The sequence below is a fragment of the Macaca thibetana genome, chromosome 5 (assembly GCF_024542745.1).
Source record: "Macaca thibetana thibetana isolate TM-01 chromosome 5, ASM2454274v1, whole genome shotgun sequence".
Classification (NCBI taxonomy): domain Eukaryota; kingdom Metazoa; phylum Chordata; class Mammalia; order Primates; family Cercopithecidae; genus Macaca; species Macaca thibetana.
Genome location: NC_065582.1, coordinates 142,414,559 through 142,436,525, shown reverse-complemented (window position 1 = coordinate 142,436,525; position 21,967 = coordinate 142,414,559). Strand labels below are relative to the sequence as shown.

General features: G+C 36.8%; 1 protein-coding gene across 1 annotated transcript in view; it reads right to left on the bottom strand.

The window, feature by feature from the left end:
• The window catches only part of KCTD8 (potassium channel tetramerization domain containing 8), a 285,596-nt gene that overhangs the window by 1,767 nt on the left and 261,862 nt on the right, over positions 1–21,967 (bottom strand). The gene's annotated exons all lie outside the window — the stretch shown is intronic.

The following is a 21,967-nucleotide window of genomic DNA, read 5'->3' as shown; positions in this document are numbered from 1 at the left end:
ATATATATTCTGCCACTGTAAAAGCAAGAAAGTACCACTGTTATATTTTACAAAGCTGCAGTATTCTCCAGGCCCAGAGCCACAATCACATCATTTATGCTTCCAAAGGGGAGGCTGCTTTAAATCTTATTCTTAGTCTCTTCATCTTGTTTCATGTCTATTTCCTTGAGGAAAATTGTGGAAGTGCTATAAGATATATCGGGGTCTAATATTATGGTGTGAAAATATAGTTGAAATATGGTATTCTCTTAAAATATAAGACCTACCATTGAGGTAAATTACTTAGGAAGACAATTTTCGGAAAGTGATAGTTTGCAAAGATAATTATTTCAGATACACAGTGTGTTTCCAAGAAAAGGCATATTTTATTCTCTCTGACTCCACTGTGAGATTAGGATCTCCATTTAACATTTGTTAAACACTACCACACACCCAGAGCTGTTCTAAAACCTTCATTAAGTGGAGCCCAACAATTCAGAGATCTAAATTACTCAACTCTTATTTTATTTTCTTAGAGTCAAATTTTTGAACAAGTTGTATAAATCAGAATCAGGAAGAAGGCATCAGTCTTTTTAAACAATTGCCCAGGAGTTCTATTGTGCAGCCAGCCTTGAGAACAACTGTTCTAATTTAGAGGGTCTAACCTTGGATGCACACTGGAATCACCTACAAAGCTTCAGATTATTATAACTTGGAACCAACCCCAGACCTCCTGATTTAATAGGGTGCTACCTGGCCATCAGGCCATTTAAGATTTCAATGTGCATCCAAGGTTATGAACCACTGATCAGTCTAATATATGTGAAATGGGTTAATAGCCAACATGGGTAGTTGATATTACTCAAAAGGATTAAGAGACAAAAAAACTCTTCTTAAAAGCAGCTCCTATGTGCAACATTCTGCTGGTTTCTATCACCATTTTTTTCTATTAGAAGAAACACAAGTCAATGCCAAATATTGAGTTAAAGATTTTTAAAAGTTTTACAACTTTTTGGAATTATGGAAATATTCTATCTCTTCATTATGGTGTGGATTATATGATTGTATACACTATGAAAATTGATAGAATTGTATACCTAAAATGGTTGAGCTTTTCTGTATGTAAATTATAGCTTGACTAACCTGACTCCCTCTCCGGAAAAACAAAAACAACAAAGAAACATACAGTATATATGTCTATATGTCTCTATCTCTATCTGTCTATCTATCTATCTATCTATCTATCTATCTATCTACCTATCTATCATCTATCTATCTATCATCTATCTATCTATCTCAGGGAAAGTCTTTAGCAATATTTCAAACTTCCTTTGTCTGCAATATCATAAAACCAGGACAGATGTGAATGCTTATAATTGCTTAGTAAGGAATTACACTATTACATTTCAGAAGTATTTGCAACCAAAGATTTAAAAATTTGTTGGGTTTTATTTGTTTTAACCCTCTCTCTGTCAGGGAGAGTCAGCTGAGACTTTGGGGTGAGGTGGAGAAAATGCACTGCTAACACTCTGTGTTGGACTTACCCAGATCCATTCGCTATTCTCCTCTGTCCATAGTGGCTGATGCGTATAGACTATGTTCTTAAGCTCCCTAGCCTTGTGGCTTTCAGTTGGATTCAGTCAACAACAAAGACTAGCAAGATAACACCCTAACCCCACCCCACCCCCAGGAATGTGGTGATCTGGTTATATCCCTGGACTAGAGGCTACAGCCCTATCAGGAAGCTCTCTCTGTCTCCCTCTCCCTTTTATTCTCCTTCCCTTTTCTACCACCCCTCTTGAGGCTCATAGTTTTAGGCCTACAGTTGTTGATGTGATTTGGCTGTATCCCCACCCAAATATCACCTTGAATTGTAACTCCCACAATTCCCACTTGTCATGGGAGGGACCTAGTGGGAGGTAACTGAATCATGGGGTCAGGTGTTTCTTGTGCTGTTCTCACAATAGTGAATACATCTCATGACACCTGATGGTTTTAAAAAGGAGTTCCCCTGCACAAGCTCTCTCTTTTGCCTGCTGCCATCCATGTAAGACATAACTTGCCCCTCCTTGCCTTCCGCCATAATTGTGAGGTCTTCTCAACCATATGGAACTTTAAGTCAATTAAACCTGTTTTTCTTCCCAGTCTCAAGTATGTCTTTATCAGCAGCATGAAAATGGACTAATACAGGTGTTAACCATTTAGGTACCATAACTAATCTTAGGGTACTTCCTACACTGTTGTAAACTGCCCTATATTAAATGTTCTTAAATGTTCCAGCTGAGTGCGCCTTCTCTCTCTTCCTGGGTTTCTGATAGATCCACTCTATCAGACCCACTCTGGCCACCAGCCATCTTCTCCATTGACTAGAGGGATGTTACTTGAAGGATCAGTTTTTAGTGGCACCAGATGTATGTGGTAATAAAATTTGAAAATAAATAGGTTTGGAGTCTTACTGACTTGGATTCAAATTCTGGCTCTGCAGAAAATACTAGCCTTGTGGCTTTGAACAAGATACTTAGTTCCTCTAAGCATTAATTTGCTCATCTATAATATGAGTAAAACTACTTTGCCCATAGGAGCATTTTAAGATTAAATAAGATATCATGTAAAAGGACCTAGTATAAGGATTCTCAACAATGACAGCATATCAAAGTATATCAGTGGAATTTTTTGAATGTACATATGTCATATACATCCCTAGAGGTTTCTAGTTCAGTGTGAAGGACTGGTAATGTATATGTTTATATGAAGCTGGGAGTGGTGGAGGAGATGCAGCATCTCTTTAGTTACCTTTATGGCTGAATGTGAACCCAAGCAAGTATGAAATTCAACACCCTAATACAACATAGTATATAAATAATTGTAGGTTTTTTTACCCTTTCTGTCAATATTTTGCTATACTTTAAACAAAAGCCCCTATCAAAGGAATCTATGATTTTCATTCCCAATAATGACTAAAGGATTAAACTGCAAATATCTAAGCAAACCAACTTATATTAAGGATAAATAAGTGATGAAAAAATAATTTCCTGTTTATCGGCAGGGTAACAGAGCATTAGATAGAGTTACCCAGGCAGAAAAGCAATCACATCAAAGTGAAAGACAGTTCAGAAAGAAAGTACTAGATACTACCAAAGTAAATGCCTTATTCTATTTGTTTCTATTCACTGAGAGGAAGAAAAAAATGCTTAATGACAATAGAATGCAACATTTGTGTGATGAAAACTAATTGGTCTTGCAAGATAGAAGATTAAGGAAGCCCTCTTTGAAGAAGGGATCAATGAGTTCAGCTGAGAGCTCTGGATTCACTATACGCCAGACACAGGGCTAGGTTCTGGAGGAGACACAAATATGGATAAGATGAGCTCTCTGCCTGATGAAGTTCACAGGCTTTCTTCAGCTCCAAGTGGGTGAGGACAAAAAGATGCAGAGACAAGATTTTACATGTGTGGCCAAGGATCCCTATAATTTTCTGGGAAGATGAACTAAGATGCACTCCATACCAAATGGGTCTAACTGAATTTCCTACACTAGCTTTTTTTTTCACTTTTTACTTTTCAATTATTTTTCAATTTTCTTTGCCACCTTTGAAAACGTCATCTATATCCCTCTCTTTTCTTCCCTCTTGTCTTTCCAATGACAAATAACATGGGTCAGGGCATGGTCGGAAATAAAGTCTATCAGAGAATAGTATTTTATAATTATTCAGTGTTTGAAATGCTTGGGATATTTTAGAATATCTCTTTCTGTAGACTTCAAGAACTATGAAGAAAAGGGGAACCTGAATTTACTGTGTTTTTAAGAGCTTTAAAAATAAAAAGAACTTAAAATAGTTATACACATTAATTAGAATTAACAAATATATATTAACATATTTTATATATATATACACATAGTATATATATATATTTTTTTCAAGTTCTTTCATGTTTTGCTAATCCTATTTAATATGCTATCTTTAGGCAAGGTGGACTCTCAATCAGACCAAATAGATTCAGAGGTTTATATAAGGACTTAAAAGGGAATGCTTAGCTTTATTTTGTGTACAGCTTTGAAATAATAGAATAATATGACGGTTCTTTGCATAAATCATTAGGGATCACTAATAGTCTTTTTTGGCTTTATGCTATCAGTTTTCATTGCTATCCATTTAAGCATACTTTAAATTATTATTGATAACTTACTAGATTTAAATTGGGACTAAGATACAATAACTTAAACTGATTTAGCTGCTTTTTATGACATGAAATTGAGAAAAATTAATTAATTTAGGTAAATAATGATTACTCTAGTTGCCCAGTTTTCTTGTGGATGCCTGTTAATTGCAGGCTTCCAGGGATAATTTAAAACTTTAATTTTATATTTGAGAGTACTAATTGGATAATTGTAATGTTTCCACACTGATTCTGGGTCTGCACCCCTAGGCACATATGAATTGCAGACAGTTCTCTCAGTTTCTTTCTTTCTTAAATTTTTATCTATTAAAAATGAAATTAAAACAGAAATATCTAGTCACATGGCTATGGTAAGAAGCAAATGAGATAATATATGTGAATGCAATTTGTAAGCTGTAAAGTTCTATACAAAGTAAACTTAGTTTATAGTCAAGAATCTTGCGGCACTATTCACAATAGCAAAGACTTGGAACCAACCCAAATGTCCATCAATAACACACTGGATTAAGAAAATGTGGCACATATACACCATGGAGTACTATGCAGCCATAAAAAAGGATGAGTTCATGTCCTTTGTAGGGACATGGATGCAGCTGGAAACCATCATTCTCAGCAAACTATTGCAAGAACAGAAAACCAAACACTTCATATTCTCACTCATAAGTGGGAATTGAACAATGAGAACACTTGGACACAGGAAGGGGAACATCACACACCAGGGCCTGTTTTGGGGTGGGGGGAGGGAAGAGAGATAGCATTAGGAAATATACCTAATGTAAATGACGAGTTGATGGGTGCAGCACACCAACATGGCACATGTATACATATGTAACAAACCTGCACATTGTGCACATGTACCCTAGAACTTAAAGTATAATAAAAAAAAGAATCATCTATCATTTACACACTATCATTTACAAATGTATGAAATATTACATTTTTATGTTCAAAAGGGAATTTATTTAAGAAAATAAAACACAAAGACCCTGGTATAAGCTATCAAAAATGTGTGAATTAAGAGCAGTAGTAAAAAAAAATTTATTAAGTAAAATGTCACAAATAGAAAATATCACAATGGGCCCAAACTTGTAAAACTCAGCAAGACAGGGCTTTTGATCAGTTCCCTTGGGTTTTATTATATTAAAATAGAAAAGAGGAAAAGACAGCTTTTCCCAGTTATTTGAATAGATAATGAGGTACAGAAACGAAATGTCAGTATTTTTGTCTTTAAAAAGGCTGCATGATTTCTGGGTAGTTCTGGGTGTGGGGATGTTTATAAGAGTATTTCTATATTTTTGTCCTTGAATACACAAGCATTTCCAAATAAAGTCTATGTACACAGCTGCACATTTGAAAAAAAACCTTTTCATTTTAATCTTTTTACCTGCCCAATGGTGATAAAAAATGATAGATATGTAAAATGTGTCTGCAACACTCACAATTCCTAGAAGGGAAATTATCCTTTAATAATGCTAAACTCAATGATGTGTGAATGGTTATGTGGTACTTAAACAGAATGAACCAATCTACCTTAAATATTAGCACCACATGCTTCTAAGTATTAAGCAGTTGATTCAAAAGGGAAAAACTCCATTTTGATTTCACATTTACTGAGCACCTATTATGTATAAGGCATAGTGTTAGTTATAAGGCTGGGGACACACACATATGTGCACACACACCTGTACAACCACAGTCCCTGATATTAAGTAGTTCAGGCTTGGGGTGACAAGGGCAGATGTAGCTAAAGTGTGAATGGGCATGGACAGGGGATCAAGGAGTAAAATAAAAAGAGGCTGATTTGTGATTGGAGTGAGCCAAGGAATGGGGTCATTTTTAAAAATTAATCAGTAAAATTGGCATGCTTAATTGAAACTTACAGGTCATATAGGAGACGTGTACCTCTTAGAACAGAAGACAAAATTCATTTATATGTGAGAAAAATTGAACTCATTTATTTATGTTTTCTATAATTTCCATTAGCATTACTTAACTGCTTTTATGGGTGAAAGAGTATAACAAAATAAAAGAAAAGAGGAGTGACTTGAAAAAAGAAACATGGTCATATTCCTTTTTTCATCCTGACATGGTCATCCGAAACCCACTCTTCTGATACTCTCTGAACTTAATTTTTATCATATTTACCTACTCATAGTGTGTGGCTCTCAGTCTTTAATTGTAAACTCAAAGGCAGAAACTGTGTTTTTCTATTCTCTCATGGTGCCTTCATCAGAATAGCTGCTTAACAAAATTAGTAAAATTATCTTCATGCCTCTGAATTTCTATAGTATTTAATACTAACTACATTATTCACTTGGAAGTTAGCATTTACTACCTTTTAGGTTAGTAAATATTCATTTTGATGTCCACAGACTAGTAAGAATGCTCCCACCCCACACAAATAAAAATTGGTCCTGAGGTCACACTTTTGGTGTCCCATATCCCTCAGAGTTTATAATTTCCATGAGGGCTTAGATGGCATGTATTACTTAGACAGTTCAGGAGGCTGATTTGTATTATCACTGATTAAGCAATACTATAATAGCAATGTGCATAAGCAAATGTAATGCAGCATAAGAAAAGAAATATCAGAGAAAATTTAATGCAGCACGAGAAAAGAAATATCAGAAAATATATTTGTTTAGTGAGACATACATTAGAAGAGGTGTCCAAAAATAATCTTATTGCCTTTCTCTTATTGTACAAATCAGTATCTTCCCATGACTCAGTTATTTCTGTAGATCATGCCCAAGATCACCTTTGGCTATCCAGTGGATTCATCTTTTATTTTCAATCACTTGTTACGTCTTATCAATTCTACCATTACAGCAACTCTTGAATCTATCTATTCATCTCTGTTCCAATTTCCACCACCTATGACAGGTTTCTCATTGTATTTTCTAACCAATTCTCTGACTCCACTTTAGTCCTACTTCAAACTATTCTCAACGCCACTGCTAAATATACACTCCTAAAACCTAATTGCATTAAGTATATCCTTGTGCAAAAACTTTCTAAATAGTTCCTCTGCATATAAGATAAAATTTGATTATGACATCTTGGCTTTGGAGACTATCTTCAGTGTAACACAAATAACCCCAGATCATATTTTAGTGCTTCCCATTTGGTGATTCCAATATACTTGTTTCTGGTGAATGCCTTGCTCTACCAATGCTTGCTTTTCTCTGGACTGTATCCTTTCCTTGCCCATGCCCCTTTTAGCTATCCTTAAAAGCCTGATCCACATGCTGCTTTCAGCATAAAACTTCTCATTGTCATATTTGGACGTAATTCCTTGTGATTTCCTGTTTTTTTTTTTTTTTTTTTTTTTTTTTTTAATAACCCATAGTTTGTTTGAATCCATCTCAAGGTACTGAGCCTATTTTGTCTTAAATAACAGTTATTTCTGTACTCAGTTTAACTTTCATCCCTGTGTTCTGCCCCACCACACACACACAAATATACACACAAAACACATATACACCAATAGAGTTAATACTGGAGTGGGGTAGTTAAGTGCTGGGAGGAGAAGGACGGGGTCCCTGGTGAGGTCTCCACGGTCGGGCCTGTGCCCACAGACCTAGGTAAAGACAGACACCCCTGTTTTCGTGCCCAAGTGTGCATTTTCCAAGGCTACTCTGGCCTGTCATGCCCCCATCCTGGGCCTATAAACACCCCAAGACCCTAGCCGGCACAGACACGAGAGGCTGGACATCAAGAACATACGGGCAGAACAGCACACAGGTGGCTGCACGTCCAGAGGAGCAGAGGAGCGGAAGAGCACACACCGACAGGCACTGGCAGAGGCCAGCAGGCCATCAACTGGGGGAACGATGTGGAGGCTGAAGGGAATTTGGCAGAAGCAGTCAGAGGAGAATTGGGCTGCCTTACTCCAGGCAAAAAACACCTTCCCACTCCATACCCCTGCTGGCTCCCCATCCATCTGCAGAGAGCTACTTCCAACACCCAGTGAAAACTTGCACTCATTCTCCAAGCCCATATGTAATCCAATTTTTCTGGTACACTAAGGCAAGAACCCTGGGATACAGAAAGCCCTTTGTCCTTGTGATAAGGAAGAGGCTCTAATTGAGCTGATTAACACAAGCCTCCTACAGATGGCAAAACTAAAAGAACACACTGTAACGTGCCCTCTGGGGCCTAAGGAGCTGTAAACATTCACCCCTAGACGCTGCCGTGGGGTCGGAGCCCACATTCCCCAAGACCTGCCCGTCTGCATGCTACCCCTAGGGGTTCTGAGCAGTGGGGCACCGAGGAAGTGAGTCACGCCCGCATCACATGCACTGCCAGGGGGACAAGGAAGTTTTTCCCGTTTCACAGTCACTTATGGGATAGAGAGTTTTTCCTTTTCGTCTTGGTATTTCCTGAAGTATCACCACATGGCTAGGCTCATAAGAATTCAGTAACCGTTTATCTAATTGAATTAAATGAAATTAATATTATCTACAAAATATTGTCTAAGCACACAGGGGATTACTTTATTCTTAAAGAAGTTTATTTTTGTTTTGTTTTGGTTTAACCGAACTATATAAACCCAAGTGTAACTCAGCTTAAAGAGTGTAACTCACCTTAAGGAGTGTAACAAAAACGAAGAAATGGGGGAGTCGAAGATAAACCATTTAGCAGTGAGTAATACGAAGAGCCTCACAGTCTCTCTAGTTAATGAAAATATCATTCCTTTGGAAAAGTTCCTACCTTATTCCTTTTAGTTTATTAAAGAGAAATAAGTGACTTGAGAACCACACATAATGTGGAAAAATAATTTTCTTTTTTCTGAAGAAGAATGCTACCTCACTTACATGATTGTACCTGATGCTCGTAGTAGAAAACGTATTAGGTGTTCATTTGTCCTCTCAGAAGCCTTTATCACATGCAAAATTGTTACAGACACCTTGCAAGAGCTCTTCATTTAAAACTCATCTCTTCATTTCCCCCATGGAAGCCAGGATTCTATCCACATTCACCCTTCTTGTGCTTAAATCAAAAACATAAACTCCACACAAAGATGCCTAGGCTCCTTTTAGAAACTGGAATGAAGACTACTGAACTACTTCCTGCTCGTTCCAAGGTTCCCACGTCTGAATCTACCATTCCTTATCACTGTCATTGGCATAGTTGTTTTTCACATGCCCAGGTAACAACCTTCTAATGACCTTCTTTTTCACAAGCACATGTTTTATGAGAAGGATGACTTATTTGGTTTTCTAATTTGTGAACACAAGCCTATGCCTGCTTGTTTCACATCTATAAAATGTGTATCATAACACCTACAAGGTGCTTAGCAATGATTAATGAGATGTTGTCTTTACAACATATCTGGTGGCTCCGGGAGGAAAAACGAAGGCACTCTGTTAATATAGGTTGGGGGTACACTTATGAGGGCTGTGTATAACAAATTTATATGAACATAAAACCATGCTGGTTGTAAATTATTGTTGCCTGTTATGCAATACTAAACAGCTGCCTTAGACCTGAGGAAAAATCTCTCAGTGACAATAAGGGAAGCAGAGATTGTGGAAGAAGTAAACACACACACACACACACAGATACACACACATATAGATGCACACACATACACACAAAAAAAACAGTGTAACACTCTTGTGTTGCAGGAGCAGCTACAATTGACAGCAGAAGCCATAGTTGAGTGGATTTTTATTTGTTGGATCTCTTCAGATCTTAAGTGCCTGCCTGCCAATAAATGTTTTCAAGTATTTCCAACAATCCTCAGTCATATGCAACTTCTTGTAGCTGCCATACTATCGAATATGAGCACTGCTTCTTTCTACTTTGAAATTCATAAAAGTGTGCCTGTTATGGCAGCAGCTCGGTGCAGAATCATTATGATGAAGGAAAGATGAAGGCGTATATGTGCATAGCAGAGTTTAATTTCATTTCATAGTACAATAAAAAAGTGCTCAGCTTTTGAATAGAGCAGAATTGTGCTTGATGTGAAGTTCTGATATGTATTAGCTAGGTGCCAAATGTGTCTTTAAGGTTCATTTTCCTATTCTGTCTAAAAAGGAATAGAAATATGGCACCTCCCTCCTAGGGTTACTTTAAGTCAAAATAAATGTGAGGAAGGCCTTTGTAGTAGGCTAAAATGTGATTCAAAAAAAGATAGCAGGCACGAATCCCTGGAACCTGTAAATGTCACTTTACATGACAAAAGTCTTTGTAGAGGTAATTAAGGATTTTGAGATGGTGAAATTATTTTGGATTATCCAACTGGATCCTAAATTCAATCAGTGGTACCCTTACAAGAGGGAGGCAGTGAAAGATCTGATACTTACAGAGGAGAAGGGGACAATGTGACCATGGAATCAGATGTTGTAGTGATGCAGCTACAAATTCTGGAATGTCAGCTGCCATCAGAAGCAAGCAACAAATTTTTCCCTAGAATATCTCAAGATAGTGTAGCCCTGCTGACAGCCTAGTGAAACTGACTTTAGACTCTGGAGTCTGTGAGAGAATAAATTTCTGGTTGTGTAAGTCACCAAGCTTATGGTAATGTGTCATAGTAGCCAATAGAAACAAATACAAGTGATTTAGTGTAATTCCTGGCCGTTGGTAGATACTGAGTTATGTCATCTTACATAAGTGAACATAATATTGTCCTTAATAACTGAATGCTATTGGATCTAAATTGTAGAATCTTAATTGTTCTATTAAAATAAAATGTTTTGCAGGCTCTATCGAATTGTCATCCTGTTTCTTTAAGCTACTATAGTAGTGATAAGCCCAGAATATTGTACTGCAAATCATTCTACTTGGTGGTTATCCCTAATGTTAAAAAATTCCTATACTCAGCCATAATTTGTCTCCTCAAATAGTGCCATTAACTAATTCTATGTCTACCTTCTGGAGCAACACAGAATGAATCTATTCCCTGCTTTTAACTAAGGGTCCTTAATATTTTGGAAAACCATTATCATATCTAGTCAAAGTCCTCTCCAATTATATAGATCAATCATTATTTGAATAATGAGGTTAATAGGGATAGCCACTTCACCTTATCTCTGTTCCCATAAGACTCTATTTTCTCTTTCTACAAACATTCAAACATAGCCACCCATCTACCCATTCCAACACACATGCACACACACACAATCACAGAACTGTCTCTCTCTATAGCTGACTCTACACACATTTCCAGAACCTGATCATTCCTTTTCATTCTAGTCTCATGTTTTTACTGCCTTTGGACACCTTCTAAACTTCAAAAAAATCATGTCAAAAATAACCTAATTATTCTTTTTCTCTTAAACCAGTTTCTCCTCTTATGCTTTCTATTTTCCTATTTTTATAGAAGCACCACAGTCTTCTTAATTACCCAGGTTTCAAATCTCAGTCATTTTTGCTATTACAATTTCTACCCCTCTACTGATACCCTCCCCCAACGAACAGTTGCCTAGTCCTCTTGATACTTTGATAATAGTATCATTTTCCTCACCTTCAGTCTTCACTCTCATGGTTTTGATCCCAATTAACTCTTACTGAATCAACTGTAATAACCTTCTAGAGAGTCTTTCATCTCTAATCTTTATATCCTTTTATCCATACTAAACAAAGATGTCAGCAACATTGCACTGAAACATAGCTCTTATTACAGCACCTGTTCTCTGAAAACCTCAATGGCTTTCAGAAATATATCCAAATCTTTTAGCTCCACAGACAAGACTTTCCTTGGCCTAGTTTGAGCTTAAAGTCCACACTTCATTTTCTATTACTCTCAGCCTTCATTCAAGTGAAATTGGAGGAATTAATATTAGCCTACATATCACATGCATTCCTGTCTTTAATTCTTCACCTATGTGAATTATAGGTTGAGATCTATTTATAATGATATTTGTTTAGATGGAGTAAATTTCTTATTGACTGTGTGGGTATGTGTGTCTGAGAATATAGGTGGTGCTCTATCTATCTTATATGACAGAGCCTAATTACCAGGCTAAAGTATACATTTCTAACCCAGACTAGGCCAATCATAATGCCCTACCTAATCAGCCCCCTAATCTACAGTAAGGATGAGGGTTGTGAGGTATATAATCTGGGTGACTCAATAACATGAAATCTCTGGAATACTTCAAACTGTTCATGAGGCGAAAGAATGAGAATGCCCTTACATCTTTGGCCAAAAACCTCTCAGATATGTCTGTAGGGGACTAAGTCCCTCAATCCCAACTACAATAGGGGAGAATGACAGCCAAAAGGAAATCCTAACAGTATTTGGATGTCTGGTTCAGTGATTTCTATTACCAACTCCACTGTTAGGCAAGTATTTTAGACCAAATAAAATAAAAATTTTATAAAACAAATTTATCTTATAAATTTAGGTATTTTATTAGATGCAAATACCCTTGAAATATAACAGAACTCTCTTCCTGAAACAAGTTGAGTTATGTGTTGTTTGCATTTGTTATTGGAGAACTCTAATACTTAATGCTGTTGCGGGAAATCAGGGACCTGGAATGGAGGGACTGGCTGGAGCTGTGGCAGAGGAACGTAAATTGTGAAGATTTCATGGACATATATCAGTTCCCCAAATTAATACTTTTATAATTTCTTACGCCTGTCTTTACTGCAATCTCTGAACATAAATTGTGAAGATTTCATGGACATTTATCACTTCTCTATTAATACTTTTATAATTTCCTATACTTGTCTTACTTTAATCTCTTAATCCTGTTATCTTCATAAACTGAGAATGTATGTCACTTCAGGACCCTGTGATGATTGAGTTAACTGTACAAATTGATTGTAAAACATGTGTGTGTTAACAATATGAAATCAGTGCACCTTGAAAAAGAACAGAATAACAGCAGTTTTAGGGAACAAGGGAAGATACCATAAGGTCTGACTGCCTGCGGGGTCTTGCAAAAGAGCCATATTTTTCTTCTTGCAGAGAGCCTATAAACGGATGTGCAAGTAGGAGAGATATCACTAAATTCTTTTCCTAGCAAGGAATATTAAATAGTAAGACCCTAGGAAAGTAATTGCATTCCTGGGAGGAGGTCTATAAAAGGCCACTCTAGGAGTGTCTGTCCTATGCTGTTGAGATAAGGACTGAGATATGCCCTGGTCTCCTGCAGTACCCTCAGGCTTATTAGGGTTGGAAAAAAATCCCGCCCTGGTAAATTTGAGGTCAGACGAGTTCTCTGCTCTTGAACCCTGTTTTCTGTTGTTTAAGATATTTATCAAGACAGTAGATGCACAGCTGAACATAGACCCTCATCAGTAATTCTAATTTTGCCCTTTGCCTTGTGATATTTGCTTTTGTCCTTGCCCTTTTTTCTCAGAAGCACATGATCTTTGTTCTCCCTTTTGCCCTTTGAAGCATGTGATCTTTGTGACCTACTCCCTGTTCATACACCCTCTCCCCTTTTTGAAATCCCTAATAAAAACTTGCTAGTTTTGCGGCTCAGGTGGGCATCATGGACCTACCCATATGTGATGTCATCCCCGGTGACCCAGCTGTAAAATTCTTCTCTTTGTAATCTTTCCCTTTATTTCTCAGATCGGCCGACACTTAGGGAAAATAGGAAGAACCTACGTTGAAATATTGGGGGTGGGTTTCCCCGATAAATGCTTAATGCATAAACTAAATTTTTAATGCACATTTCTAGTTACTGACCAAAGAAATTGGAGAAATTTGGAGAAAATCAGACCAAAACAAATCTAATCATTGTATATTTATGAGCAAATTATTATGACAGCAATATAAACAATTAAAAGAGTCCTAGAAATTTACTATTATATTATTAATAGGGTCATGTGCCCTCATTCCTTAAGGCTAGGATGGGTATTATTTACCCTATTATTACTGGCCTAGACTGAGCTCCTCATCCACTCCTATGTCCTGAGGGAAAAAAATCTATCTCAAAAAGTATATGGGGTGCAAGGTAAGCAAAGATGCACACACACAGGCACACACACACGCACATACACAGAACTGATAAATACTTCACTATGCAAGTGTGGTTAAATATAGAAATCACTATGTTTTGTAGTAAACTAAGTTTTTCATACCATCCTTTAGCAACATGTCACTATGTGTCACCTTTTCTTGTATAGCCACTTGTGATGGTTAATATGAATGTCAACTTGATTGGATTGAAGGATGTAAAGTATAGATCCTGGGTGTGTCTGTGAGGGTGTTGCCAAAGGAGATTAACATTTGAGTCAGTGAACTGTGAGAGGCACACTCACCCTCAATCCAGGTGGGCACCATCTAATCAACTGCCAGCATGGCCAAAATAAAAGGAGGCAGAGGAACACAGAGTGATTAGACTGGCTTAGCCTCCCAGCCTACATCTTTCTCCCATGCTTGATGCTTCCGGTCCTTGAACATCAGACTCCAAGTTCTTCAGCTTTGGGACTCAGAATGGCTTCCTTGTGCTTCAGCTGGCAGAAAGCCTATCATGAGACCCTGTGATGGTGTGAGATAGTACTCCTTAATAAACACCCCTTTATATATACATCTATACAATCTGTTCTGTCCCTCTAGAGAACCCTAATATATCACTAGTTGAAAAAGATAATAAGCTGAGATAAACAAACCTAGTAATAAAATAAGTATAATTTTACTTAGTTTATATTTTAACAAGTAAAGTTATAATAATATATAATATTTATTGAATACTTCTGGATCAGGTACCATGCTTAGCGCACCATACATAGCATCTCATTTACATCTCACAATAACTTCATAAAGTAGAGGCCTCTTATGTTTACTTTACACATTAGGAAACTGAGGTTTAGAGAGGTTATGAAACTTGACAGGTCATATTTGGAAGAGGCAGAGGCAGATGTAGATCTGTCTGACTTTAGAGCTTATGCTGAGTTAAGCTCTGAGATACATATGCTGCCACAAAAATCCTGAAATTATGAGTAATTTCACAAAAATCCTGAAATTATGAGTAATTATATCTCTAGTTCAGAATTTAAAGAAAGCTGCTTTCCTTAAATTCTAAACTAGAGATATAATTACTCATAATTTCAAGCCCTTAAGGATTAAACTAAGATGCATATCTGAAAATTTGGGGATAAAAGTGTGCTTAACTGTACTTGAGTATTATCATTTATTTAGATAGTAAGCAATAAAACATTATTTTATTTTACATCTAGCTATTTTAACAAACAAATTTTTAAAGGCTATACATAGGAAAATTAGACATTGCTTTCTAACTCAGTTCCTTGGGAGTTACTGAGACTGAGGCTCTTTAACCAACCAATGTCTATTTATCAAATGTAAGGATTTTTGTTGTTGTTGTTGTTCTTTCACAAAGAAATGGTGAGGTTGCAATATCCTCTGACATACATATTTCTGTGAATTCAGACCAATAAAAAGTCTATTTTATATTAATTAGAGGAACCATTATAAAAAGCAACTATGGTTTAAAGGAAAATTATATATTAAAAATGTAAATCCAACAGTAAAATTTACAGAGTGAAATTAGGAAAATAGGTAAGATGTAGAGGGAACATAACAAAGAAAGAATAGAGAGGATGAATCCTAAGACTATTCTTAGGACTACTTAGAACCCATGACTTGTCAGGTTACATAATTTCCAAAATATCAAAATTATATTTACGATAAGATACATTTAAGACCAAACTTTTCAATGATGTGCAGCACATGATCCAGAAAGCTTCTGACAGAAGGCCAGAAATTTCTGCTAAGAGTTTTCAGAGCCTAATTAAATAATGAGCAGATTCTGTCAGTGTTGAGATGCCTTGAACTTTTCCTGTCACTTTATAGTGCACTTTAGTCTAAACCTGATATTTCAATAGCACCATTAACATCAATCTTATTTTCTGACATTAAAGTCTTACAGATTAAAAGTAAAAGATCATGAAATGCTACTAATGAAACCATTATAAGGTAAAAAGATGTACTGGTAACACCTTCTATGTAGATCAATGGAAATGTTATGTCAGGGGTAAATTTGCACTGGAAATACTTTGGAAAAAGCGTATTTAATTATGAGCTATATTAATGGTTATTCATTAAGAGCTTGGAGGTAGAGAAAAACAGAGTATGCTTTTGGTATGACTTATGTGACTCATAACTTTCCTTGAAGTGCTGAGAACACAGAATTCACAGAGATGAATATTTTCTTTTGACTTCATGTGGTTCAGTGAAAGTAATCGGGGTGCCTACTCTTTGCTCACTTTATAAAAATTACTTAAAAGAATTACATGCTACTTGAATGAAAAATTCAAATATTTTCTTCTCCTTCCTTCCTTCCTTCCTTCCTTCCTTCCTTCCTTCCTTCCCCCCTTCCTCCCTTCCTCCCTTCCTCCCTTCCCTCTTTCCTTTCTCTCTCTCTCTTTTTTTTTTTTTTTTTGATGGAGTTTCATTTTTGTTGCCCAGGCTGGAGTGCAATAGTGCAATCTTGGCTCACTGCAACCTCTACCTCCTGGGTTGAAGTGATTTTCCTGCCTCAGCCTCCCCAGTAGCTGGGATTACAGGCATGTGCCACCACGCCAGGCTAATTTTTATATTTCTAATTTTTGTATTTTTTATTTTTAATAGAGATGGTGTTTCACCATGTTGGTAAGGCTGATCTTGAACTCCTGACCTCATGTGATCCACCCACCTTGGCTTCCCAAAGTGCTGGGATTACAGGTGTGAGCCACTGTGCCTACCCAAATACATACTTTTCTTTTTGAATAAAAATTTCTATAACATGGAACTAAACTAGAACTATAATTATCCAGTTATAAGGATTGACTAGTAAAGAGTCCTAATTAAGAATTATGATTTACAATATAATTAATTTTAATACAATTGTAGCTGTATATTGGCATTAGAGAATTACAAAATAAAACCCAACAATATTAACCGATGACTAGGGACTCATACTCCTTTGCTTGAATAGTCAGCTTTTCTGTTTGCCTTCAATGTGCTATGACATGTTTTGCAAGTGAAACTGTAAGGTTAAGAGGAAAGATCATACAGAAGACCAAGAAGATTCTGATTTTGTAGATCAAAGAGCAAATGAGAATTGTTGATGTTTGTTTTTTATTGGTTTCATTCTACTGATTTTTATTTTTTGTTTATAATAGCAATAATATGCATATAACTAGAAAAAACTTTACAATTAAAATCTTTAGTATTATGTATCCAAATTGCTCCACCCTTTAACTACTTTATTAATAACAAATAGAGTATTTTATATGGTAACAATCTGAAAGGTTACTAACATTCTAGAACCAAGATCCTGACTATTACAACAGGGGAAGTAAGAGGGCTGAGAGGAAGTAACAGCATACTAAGGATATTGTCTTGTTGAAAAAGAGAATATAGATGCTGGTTAATTCTATACATCATTGGAAACTATGTAAAGCATGTGTTAATTTTTAAACTACCTACTAGAATAATAAAAATACAAGGCATACGTAGTCAAATAGTTAAAAGTAAAAGGTAAAATGGAACAAAGCGATTGAACAATAAAACAAATATTAAAAGTTTGTATAAAATAAGCATGTTACATTAATACTAAGTAAAGGGGAAGTAAGGGTGGGGGCACTGACAGCCCTCCAGAGGCCACATCCTTTGTGCCAACTAGAACTTGCTTGAATGCAGAAAGAAACCAATTACATTCTGAGAAACACAAATGACAAAGCAATACTATCATGCTCTTTCTTACTCATCATTATGGTGAAAATGATGGCATTGAAAGAAAGAGAAAGAGAAATCCATAGTTCTTTTTTACACTCCTTCTTTACCTACCAGTAAGCCAAAGGCAAAGAGTTTTGGTGGAATGTACACCTATCAAGAAGTAGAATACAAATAAAATGTTAAGTTAATTTTGTACAATCTTTCACTTTTCTGGTAAGACATGATATGCAAGGGAATACAAATTGTGTAATTTTGGTGATTCTACACACAGATTAAATGCTCTTATATTTGCATTTAAAACCTTCCTTGGAGAAGGGGGTTCAAGATAGCATACTGGAAGCAACTTGTGTGCACCCGCTCTCATGAAGAGGAAACAAAGTGGAGAGTAAATATTGACTCTTCAGGTGAATTGTCTAAGAAACCATGTCAGGATCCATTAAGGGAGTAAGGGAACACATGAAGAACGGAAAATAATGAAACTGGGCAGCCATCCACCTGAGACCAGAAGAAGCTTCCTAACACAGGAAAAAGGTGAGAGAGGAAGAGCTCCCAGGGAATCCACATTTCCCACAAGGATCTGTGAAATCTTGGGAACAGGAGAACCGCCTCCTTCCCTGGGCCTCTAGAATGAAAAGGAGAGCCACACAGAGATTTTGCAGAGGCAGTACTCAAGAACACAGGGAGTCCCACAGGTCTGGATCCCTGAATAGCCTAGTATATCAACAGAGGCCGCAGCTGGGATGCTGGGGAGCAGTCAGACTACCTCACTCCTTGCCAGACAAGGCTCCGCTTTTGCTTCCAGCACAGTGGCCGAGCTGCTTCTAGCCAGGTGGAACTTGTTGGCTTGGGCTTCCAGCTCAGTGGCCCTACCCCTGCCTTAATACTGTGGGCAGGCACGGCTCTGTGTTCCCCCGGAAAACATGCAGATGGCAGATTGTGTGACTCTCTGAACTCCTGCTGTTCTTGGCCAGACAGGACTCACTGGTTTGGGTAATGTCCAAGCAGGAGAGAAGGTCCCACTCTCAGAACACCAAGAGTGATAAGAAGCCCAGGTTCATAGGCCAGCAGAGGAGTAGGGTATGCCTCCCTCCACAGGGCAAGTCCAGGAAGGGTATAGCCTGTCTACCACCCCTGGCCCCTGCCTGAGGGAGCCCCACAGCCTGGAACAAGTAAAAAAGGAAATGCAAGAACAGCAACAGTAATCACAAGGGGTTCCTCCAAGACCCAGGAGCAGATCTGGTGAGGGGGTCATATCTCTCTTCCCCCACCACCGAGTATGTCTATGAACATGCTAAAATACAAAAGAGCCAATCTGCTGGCCATCATGCTTAAGCAACATCTGTTGAAAAACAGCTCAAATTAAAAATCCAAGAATAATTTGCCATGATACAGCACCTGTGAAACATAAGGCAAAAATTAAGCCACAAGTAAAGATCCTGTACAGAGCCTTGGCCTTCTGAAAGTGCACAGAAACAAAACCAGTTGACTAAAATTACACCCCAGTAAAAGGAACACCAGCACTCTCAGATGAGAAAAAATCAGCCTAAGAATTCTGGCATTCAAAAAGCCAATGTGTCCCCCTAACCTCCAAAGGAACACAGTATTACTCTAACAGTGGTTTTTAACCACACTGAAATGCCTTAAATGACAGACAGAATTCAGAATCTGGATGTCAAGGAAGCTCATCACAAGCCAAGAGTTGAAATCCAATCCAAGGAATCCAGCAAAATAATCCAAGAGCTGAAATAAGAAATAGCTATTTGAAGAAGTAATTAAGCTGAACTTCTGGAATTGAGAAATTAACTAAAAAATTTCATAATACAGTCAGAAGCATTAACAACAGATTAAACTAAGTCTCGGAAAGAATCTCAGAGCTCAAGATTGGTTCTTAAAATCAACTCAGTCAGACAAAAGTAAAGAAAAATGAATTAAAAACATAAACAAAACCTCTCAGAAATATGGGACTATGTAAAAAGACCAAATCTACAACTCATTGGCATCCCTGGGAGAGATGGAGAGTGAGTAAGCAACTAGAAAAACATATTTGAGGATGTAGTCTATGAAAATTTTCCCAATCTTGCTAGAGAGGTGAACATGCAATTTCAAGAAATATAGAGAACCCCAGTTAGACACTATACAAGGTGACCATCCCTACAGCATACAGTCATCAGACTCACTAAGACAAATGCAAAAGAAAAAAATCTTAAAGCAGATATAGAGAAAGATTGGGTCACTTACAAAGGGAAACTCACGAGGCTAGCAGCAGACCTCTCAGCAGAAACCTCACAAGCTAGAAGAAACTGGCGGCATATTTTCAGCATCCTCAAAGAAAAGAAATTCCAACCCAAAATTTCATATCCCACCAAGCTAAGCTTCATAAGGGAAAGAGAAATAAAATCTTTCTCAGAGAAGCAAACACTAAAGTAATGTGTTACCAGACCAGCCTTATAAGAGGTCCTTAAGGAAATGATAAACATAAAAACAAAAGCTACCACAAAAACACGCTAAGGACAGAGCTCACAGACAACATAAAGTGATTACACAATCAAGTCTACAAAACAATCAAGTAACAAGATGATGACAGGATCAAAATATCACATATCAATACTAACCCTGAATACCAATGATCCAAATGCCCCATTTAAAAGGCATAAAGTGGCAAGCTAGATAAAAAGACAGGATGCAACAGTTGCTGTCTTCAAAAGACCCATCTCACATGTAATGACGGCTCTACATAAAGACATGGAGAAAGAGCTACCAGGCAAACAGGAAACTAAAAAAGAGTAGGAGTTGCTCATCTTATATTGAATAAAACAGACTTTAACCTAAAAACAATCAAGAAGGACAAAGAAGGGCATTATAAAATGAAAAAAGGTTCGATTCAACTAGAAGACTTAACTATCATAAAGACATATACACCCAACAGTGGAGCACCCAGGTTCACAAAACAAGTTCTTCTTGACCTACAAAAAGGCACAGACAACCACACAATAATAGTAAGGTACTGTAACACCCCACTGATAGCTTTAGACAAATCATCGAGGCAGAAAACTAACAAAGAAATTTTGGACTTACACTTGACACTCAACCATTTGGACCAAATAGATATCCATAGAATACTCTACCCCCAACCCAAACCACAGAATATACATTCTTTTCATGTACACTTAGAATGTATTCAAAAATCAACCACATGTTCGGCCATATAGCAAATCTGAGTAAATTCAGAAAAACTGAAATCATACCAAGCATACCCTTGGACGACAGGGCAATAAAAATGTAAATCAATCAATACCAATAAGATCTCTCAAAACTACACTAATACATGGAAATTAATCAACTTTCTCCAGAATAACTGTTGGGTGAACAACAAAATTAAGGCATAGATCAAAACATTTTTTGAAATTAAAGAAATTAAAGATACAACTTCCCAAAACCTTTGGTGCAGCTAAAGCAATGTTAAGATGAACGTTTATAGTATTAAATGCCTTCAAAGTTAGAAAAGTCTCAAATTAATGATCTAACATCACACCTAGAGGAACTAGAGAAAAAAAGAACAAACCAACTGCAAATCTAGCAGGAAAGAAGAAATATCTAAAACTAGAGAAGAACTGAATGAAATTGAGATGTAAAAGACCATACAAAAGGTCAATGAAACCGAGAGTTGATTATCAAAGGTATAGACAAGACTGATAAACCATTAGCTAGATTAACAGAGAAAGAAAAAAGAGAAGACCCAAATAAATGCAATCAGAAATTATGAAGATGACATTACAACTGATTAGACAGAAATAAAAAAAGATCCTCAAAGGGTACTGTAAACACCTCTGTGCACACAAATTAGAAAATTTAGAGGAAACAGACAAATTCCTGGAAATACACAACCTCACAAGATTGAAACAGGAAGAAAGTGAAAACCTGAACAGATCAATAACAAGTTCTGAAATTGAATCTGTTATAATAATAATAAAAAAAATCAAGAAAAATATCCTGGACAAGATGTATTTACAGCCATATTCTATCAGATATATAAATAAGAACTGGTACCAATCATATTTAACTACTCCAAAATATCAAGAAGGAGGGGCTCCTCCCTAACATATTCTATGAAGCCAGCATCATCCTGACATGAAAATCTGGCAGACACAATGAAGAAAATACTACA